This window comes from Ornithorhynchus anatinus, chromosome 4, assembly GCF_004115215.2.
Source record: "Ornithorhynchus anatinus isolate Pmale09 chromosome 4, mOrnAna1.pri.v4, whole genome shotgun sequence".
In the NCBI taxonomy this organism is placed as follows: Eukaryota; Metazoa; Chordata; class Mammalia; order Monotremata; family Ornithorhynchidae; genus Ornithorhynchus; species Ornithorhynchus anatinus.
This window is the reverse complement of record NC_041731.1, coordinates 28,610,572-28,618,453: the sequence shown is the minus strand read 5'-3', so window position 1 is coordinate 28,618,453 and position 7,882 is coordinate 28,610,572. Positions and strand designations below refer to the sequence as shown.

At 44.9% G+C, this 7,882-nt stretch overlaps 1 long non-coding RNA gene across 1 annotated transcript in view; it reads left to right on the top strand.

Annotated features, from left to right (window-relative positions):
* Positions 1-1,977: 1,977 nt before the first annotated feature.
* LOC114811109 overlaps positions 1,978-7,882 on the top strand; it is a 52,412-nt gene continuing 46,507 nt past the window's right edge. The window contains exon 1 of the long non-coding RNA XR_003758813.2: positions 1,978-2,049. This is a non-coding gene — a long non-coding RNA (uncharacterized LOC114811109). The remainder of the gene's footprint in view (positions 2,050-7,882) is intronic.

The following is a 7,882-nucleotide window of genomic DNA, read 5'->3' as shown; positions in this document are numbered from 1 at the left end:
TTCTTGGACTGTGATCTGGTCTGCTTATATTGTATTAATCTGACTGATTAGTACAATGCCTTGCACACAATAAGAAGCAGCATGGCCTTGTGGAAATACCAGGGACTTGGAAGTCAGAGGGCCTGGGTTCTAATCCCAGATCCACCACATACCTACTCTATGACCTTGGTCAAGTCTCTTTGCCTCACTTCCCACATCTACAGAATGGGGGTTCAACACTTGTTCTCACTCCTACTCAAACTGTAAGCCCCAATTGGGATCTGATGACCTGTGCTTACCCCAAGGCTTAGTACAGTGCTTGGTACATAGTAAATGCTTAACAAATCCCACAGTTATCATTATAGTAAGTGCTTAATAAACACCATAATTATTGAGAGAGTGCAATAAAATTAGACAATAAGGTCCCTGTCATTGAGGAGCTTATGCTCAAATGGGTGAGCAGAGAAATGTGTCATTGTACTCTCCCAAAAGCTTAGTACAATGTTCTGCACAGAGCAAGTGTTCAACAAATATAGTTGATTGATGGATTAAAAGGATACTGAATTAGATCAACTTTCTGCAAATACAGTTGATTGATTGATTAAAAGTATACTGAATTAGATCAACTTTCTGCTCACAGGCAATTTACAGTAAAATGGGCAAAGGGCCAGAAATAACTGGGCATTTTCAGTAAAGAACAACCCCACTAGAATTACAGTCATATCAAGTAAATCAATCAGTGGCATTTATTGAGTGGTTTTTTGTGTGTGAAAAGCAGTAAATGCTCAGAAGAGTACAATACCTATTGTATTGGTAGACCTAATCCCTTCACTCAAGGGGTTTACAATCTAGTAGAGGAGATAGACATTAAAATAAATTTCAGATAGGGGAAGTGGCAGAGTACATAAGTGCTGTGAGGGTGGTGAATATCAAAGCACTTAGATGGACATCTATCTTTCCCAGCACTATCTCAGCTTCCTCTCAAAATCCATCCCCTGCACCTGTGCCTATGACTCTATCCCTTTGCCCCTTATCAAAATTCTCAAGCCCCCATCCCCCACTTCTTCCTCCTCTACTGCTGTCTCACAGGGTGTCCTTTCTCAAATCTCCTTACCTCCATCTTCTATCTCTAAAATGGGAATAGTAACCCTACTATTCCTACTGTAAAATTAATCTAATTGGGTCTTCAGAGCATAGGCACTTTAGCACATTGCTTCACTATTAAAAGCCAGTTAGTTCACTTTGGTCTTAAATCAATCATATTTACTGAGCGCTTACTGTGTGCAAAGCACAGTACTAAGTGCTTGGGAGAGTACAATATAATAATATAACAGAGTTGATAGACACATTCCCTGACCACGAAGAGCTTGAAGATCTCTCTCCCTAGAGGACAGCTAAACTTCTAGAAATTTGCACCATACAGGGTGGATCAGAACTGAGGACCCCAGGTAATAATGATCTCTTGCTTTTTATAGCACTTTATGGTGGCGATGAACAGTAAAATGACTTTGGACTGATTAGGCCTTATGTCACCAGATGGGTCAGCATTATGATCCCACCTTATAGCGGGGAAGGAGATTTTCTCCAGATCACTGAGCCTGTGGAAAAGATAAAGGATGCAGTGATCCTGAAATGTCTCTCCCTTGCTTAGTCTGCTGGATTTTGGCTGTCCACTGAGCTTCAATGGGCAGCTAACATCCCAATCCATGGAAGAGCATCTCTCTGACATAAGGACGAATACCGTTTGGAACCCTCAGCAATGTTTTCCCCCCACTCCTATTCCCATATTGATACTGGGTTCAGTCTGATGTTGCCGATATTTAGAGAGCCGAGCAAGACCAAGATGGAACAAAACACCAGAGTCCTGAAGGAAGGACTGTCAGTTGCCATGACGTAACAACTTCATGGAGTTACTATAGCAACCAGAGCCCTAAAACGATGCAATCAGATTTCCAAACGATGTGATCAAAAATGACAGGCAAGGGAACAAAGGACCAAAGTTGTTATGGCAGCTGGGATCCAGGGCTCTGCTCTCCGGGTACATACTCGGAACACAAGACATTATTCCAGGTAATTAAACTAAATATTATATTTGCTGACTAATTTCAGAATAGCATTCAAACATCCGCCTGCCTGTCCCCACCAATCCTAGCTTTCAGCAACATCGTCTTACTTGGAGAAGTCTCCTGGTAACAACACTCTCATTAACCTGCCACCCTCTGAACGGCATCGTACATCTCCTCTTGGCACTGGGCCAGCTATGCCAATGACTTTTTCACTCTGGCATTTACTAAATTTGCATATTTTCACTCTCATCTAACCCAGTGCCTATCTTCTTTCTTTCCAACTTCTTGTCTCTTTAATGTTTCCTTCCTTCCTCTCTGTTTTTCTTCATTCCTCTGTCCATTTTCACTTATATCAGAGCCTCTCCAAGGCTGCCTGAACCACTAGCAAACAGATCAGGACAACTCTGTGTGATGTCGGTGACCTACTTTCAGGGGTGTCGCCAGTGGAGGCAGGTATCCCTTTGAGACTCAAAAGAAGTAAAAATGGCTTCGTGGAAAGAGCATAGGCTTGAGAATTGGAGGATCCTGGTTCTAATCCCAGTTCCATCTCTTGTGTGTTCTGTGACTTCGGGCAAGTCATATGACTTCTTGGTGCCTCAGTTACCTCATCTTTAAAATGGGGATTAAGACTGTGAGTCCCATGTGGAACATGGACTCTCTCTAATCTGATTATCGTGGGTCTACCCTAGTGTTTAATACAGTGCCTGACAAACAGTAAGTGCTTAACAAATACCATTTAAAAAAAAAAGCCATGAAAACCCCTCTCCCAGCTCCATTATCCCAACTTGATGAAAACTGAAATGAATGGAAATTCTAAATGGGGGTACTATCTTTTTGACCCTCACAATTGTGGTTGAATGCCAGGCTTCATCAGGACTCCAACCTGGGAGTCTGGCTCTAATTACCATGGAACATAGTGTAGTTGCATTCCTCTTGTTGAGCCTCAGTTTTTCCTTCTGTGCAGTGGTCTGGCTAACAACACTTTTCTAGCCAGGGCATGCGAGAAAGAGCTACTCACTACTATGATTTGGAAATAAGGACACCCAGCCAGTGCCAAACAAATGATCTCCATCACTGTATTTTGGCTTTACTCTGTGCCATGTGGCCCCAGCAAAGATCAAAAGGGAAGATGCCAAAATCTCCTTCCACAACCCCCGTGGAATCCCCGCAGAGGAACAGAGAAGCAGTGTGGCCTAGTAAATAAAGCTTGGGTCTAGGAGTCAGACAGACCTGAATCCTAATCCTGGCTCCACCACTTGTCCACTGTGTGACCTTGGGCTCATCTCTTCACTTCTCTGTGCATCAGTTACATAATCTGAAAAATGGAGATTAAGATTCTGATCCCCATGTGGGACAGGGACTATGTCCAACCTGATTTGCTTGTATTCATCCCTATGCATACTACATGCACATAGTAAGCACTTGAATGCAACAATTATTATCATTATTATTACTCAGGAGAGAGTCTAAGTCCACCACTTAACCACCCTTTGGGGCTTAATTTGGGTTGGACCTCCTGAGCTTTCCCTGCAGGGATTTTACACAGGATGACCAGAGGGTGACAATGTGACCTAATAATAATAATAATAATACTTTTGGTATTTGTTAAGCGCTTACTATGTGCAGAGCACTGTTCTAAGTGCTGGGGTAGACACAGGGGAATCAGGTTGTCCCACTTGGGGCTCACAATCTTAATCCCCATTTTACAGATGAGGAAACTGAGGCACAGAGAAGTGAAGTGACTCACCCACAGTCACACAGCTGCCAAGTGGCCGAGCCAGAAATTGAACCCATGACCTCTGAGTCCAAAGCCCATGCTCTTTCCACTGAGCCACGCTGATTTGGGTCTTTTACTGGCATGATGGATGAAGGACCTAGAACCTCTGGAATGGCTATGGAAGTACAACTTCTCTATACCTGTTCTGGAGAGGGCCAAAGCCAGGTTGGAATCATGGTCCATCCCTTTTGGCCAAATGTTCCTATCCCAACACTGGCCACCTGTTATTTTTTTCCCCCCATTACTTACAGACAGTGTTCTTGGTACCTTCTACCCTTTGAAAATCTTATTCTTATCAAGAATGAGTCCCTTTAAATGGCTCAGGCTGCTAGGAATCAGTCCCAGCAGGTTTCTGTGAAATTAAATGCCCCTGGGGAACTTGAAAAGCTGGGGAGGGAGCCATAAAGGGAGACTAGAAGGTCAGTGAGTCTACTGGAACTGTCAATGGGGCAATTAGCCTTTGCCAGATGGGATGCAGAGAGTGGATCTTCATTTCCCTCACACAAAGCTTTGCACCAACCCCAGAGAAAATCCTGGCAAATCCCCTTTATGCAAAGGAAAGCAAGATAATTGGAAAGGAAGTAAACAGTTATAGGCAGACTGGGCACGAACCTCTGAACTGAAGAAAGTCATTCAGTCTGGGCGGTAGTCAAAACCCAACTGCTCCCACTCACTTTCCTTTCCAATCGTGTTCCCTTCCATAGAATAGAAATTAGCCAGAGAGCCAGGTTCTCAGTTCAGGCTCAACTTCCGTCTCTTCGAGTGCCAAGACGTTTCTTGTCCGCATAATATCCATTTCAGCAGCGAGCCCACACACTCCCCCAAGCATTCAGGAGCCACAAGTGGCTGCTGTTCCTGATTTAGAAAAGCGTTACTGGCCGCCTAATCCCCCAGCGGTCATTTGAAAGAGCTAAATGGATTCTTAGTACAACTTGGAAAAAGAAATGAGTATGTTGCCCTGGCCAACCCTACCAGAGAGCATTCCTGGCTTTCTGAAATAAGCAAGGCTATTGCTGGAAGAAGAAAGACATTAGGTGTTGGATGACCCTCAGGCCAACAACAATCTGCTCTGGTCAGATCATCTGGGGGCCTCTAAAATGTAGGAGGAAAATGAGGAGGGCACTAGCAGCAAATCGGTTGGCTCTTTGGACAGGTAGGGGAAGGACAGAGGTGGGTGGGAGCTGTTCCTCCCGGACTCCTTCCTGGTCACTGTTGCCCTACAGATTTCGGGTGGGAGGGGAGGGAGGGATGGGGGACAGGGGACATCTGAAGAAGGCTGTAGGGGTTCCGAGTGGCAGAGAAGGCACAGGAGTGACCAAGGTGGAATAATCTTAAACAACAGCAGTCAAAAGAAAAAACAGGGAAGTGTGCTTTCCTCTGCTGTCCCAGCTCATTAAACTGGGCTCCGAAGCACTGGTTGAAGCAGGCAAAATGGAGAACCCTCTGTAGCTCCTTGCCAAACCCTGAACCGTGAGGATTTGTGCCACCCAAGTCCGTTTCCTCACTTGTTATGCCAGACCCTATAAAACAGGAAAGTTGCTTTTCCCATCCACTCATGTTTGTTTTCTTCTTAAACATATATATTAAAGAATATACATATAATGAAAGATAAAACTAGGGTCAACTTTTCTTTTCCCTTTCCCGAATGGGCCTGTGACTAGCCCCCCCATTCCAGTGTTCAAACTGTGCCTGCCACTCACCACCCACCGTGATGTGTACACTGGGCCTGTGCAGCAACAGATAGGCTTCAGATTGCTTCGTATGACTGGCAGGATGAGAAGCGCCATGTTGGATCGTAATTCAACCCCTTCACCTCGGGTTTGTAGAACTGATAGGACACCCAGATAAATTTAGAAGCCAACCAAATGCCTCTTATGCAAATCACACCCCTGTGCATACCTTTTCCCAGCACCTGTATGAAATGAGGAACAACAAGCCCAGCAGGGGGCATACTGGCCTCCCCCGTTTGCTAGTGTTTCAAACTGGGTCAAGGAAATGCACTTTGTTTCTCTTTCTCTCTCTTTCTAGTAACCCAGATAATTAGTCTAGAGGCATGGTCCCATTATGTCAGAGTCATTCTCTGGGGCTGGTTGGCTTGTCTCCCTTACATCTGCATGCAGGCACATTTCCATCGTGGGTAATGCTGTGAGATGATACAAAACTCTCAATCCCCTCTGACTTATCTGGAGAGTACATCTGTCATCGGCACAGCAGCCCTGGCCATCACAATGGCATAACTGCTGTGGACCATCATTCAATAACACTATGTCCTGTCCGGCACTTGTTCCCACACTCCCTCCCCGCCTAAGTCCTACCCATCTATGGCTTCCATCTCAAATTGTTCTCCCAGAGGCGCCCAAGGAAGAAAGCATCCCACACCTGCCTTTGCTCCTTCTTTACATATTCCTCCATTAGACTTCACAGACAGAGACTGTTTCCCCACCCCCTCATCATCAGACAGAAATCCCTCCCCCTCTACCCCCTGCTCATTCAGGCTGGCACAGCCACCCCCTGGTCTCATCTTTCTTTGGTTTCTAATAGAGTAGAATCTTATTTGTTGGTCATTTTTTTTCCTCCCCCCTCCAAGAAGTCTTAAACACATTTCACCATTCAAGTGCTTTTTTCATGTCTGCCAGTTCCCGCTGGGCTGCAAAGCAATAAAAAGTCAGAAAGAGGTATAGGCTCCCCTTTTGGCTTTGTCATTTGGATGAATAGCACAGTAAAAAGCGGCGAATGCTATCGGTTAAAACGAACTCTTTGCTCTTCCAAGTGCATTTCGCCATGTTCTGATGCAAGGCAGATTGGACAGGCGAGCCTCTCCAGGAGATGGATAAGTTGTCGGGTTAAAGATTTTGCATTAAAAAGAGATTCCAGTTATAATCTCCCACAGACAGTAATGGTTTGCCCCCCTATTTTTTGTGTGTCATAGACATAAATCCAGGGGAAACAGAAGCTGTGGTCAGGAAACCTCTGGGAATTGTCCGGGTGGCCTTCCTCAAAGTTCAAGTGGTAGGAAAATGGTCCCCAGAGTCTCAGGTATTTTCTTCCCCCATCTTTCTTCTCCTGCTTTCTTCTTTTTAATCTTTCTTCCTCTCTCCTATCTCTCATCAGTTTCCTGATCAGGCCTGGGCTTCAAAAGGGAGCATAAATAGGAGAGAAGAGGGGACCTTGTAATATATTTCACACTTTCACCTGAAAAATACTCTGCTCCAGAATGTTAATATCTAATCCCAGATAAGGCTTCTGAGAAGTTGCTAGAGAATTTCCCATTAAGATACTGAGATACTTTGAAACTACTTTCACCAATGTGAGTGGGCAAGGAGAGGGAAAGATTTGTTGTCAAACTATTTGAAATAGGCTCTTAGTAGGAGAGACTGATATTGAATCAGACCTTTCTGTGCTTAACATCTCCCAAATAATAATAATAATAATAATAATAATAATGATAATATTTAATCACTTACTTTGTACCAAGCACTGTACTGAGTGCTGGGATAGACACAAAATAATCAGATCAGACACATTCTGTGACCCATGTCTCGCAGTCTAAGGATGGGTGGGGTGGGTTGGGGGTAGAGAAGAGACATTGCATCCCCATTTGACAGATGAGGAAACTGAGGCACAGAGAAGTTAAGAGACTTGTCCAAGGTCACACGAAAAGCAGGTGGCAGAGGCAGCATTAGAATCCAGATATCCTGACTCCCAGGCCTGAATTCCTTCCATGAGGCCCCACTTCTGGGCATGGCTTGACCCCTCCACACTACACCTGGGCAGAAAGGATGAGGGAGGCAGGATGGATCTCAGACAAAGCCAATTGGCCACCTTAACCCCAGCCTGGTAGCCCCATCGCTAACATTGGCACACCCAGGTAAAGGCCTCAGCCTGGCTGGCAACTGTCTACAGAGCCCTCACCAGTCAAGTCTATTAGATGTAGGGAATGAGAGGATGCTGGGTTGTCCCTACTCTGCAGATCTAGGAGCCTACTACCCCCTAACCTGTCCATAAGTCACCTTTTGCCAGCACTAAATTCAATTGAATAGAAAGACACATCACTGAAGAA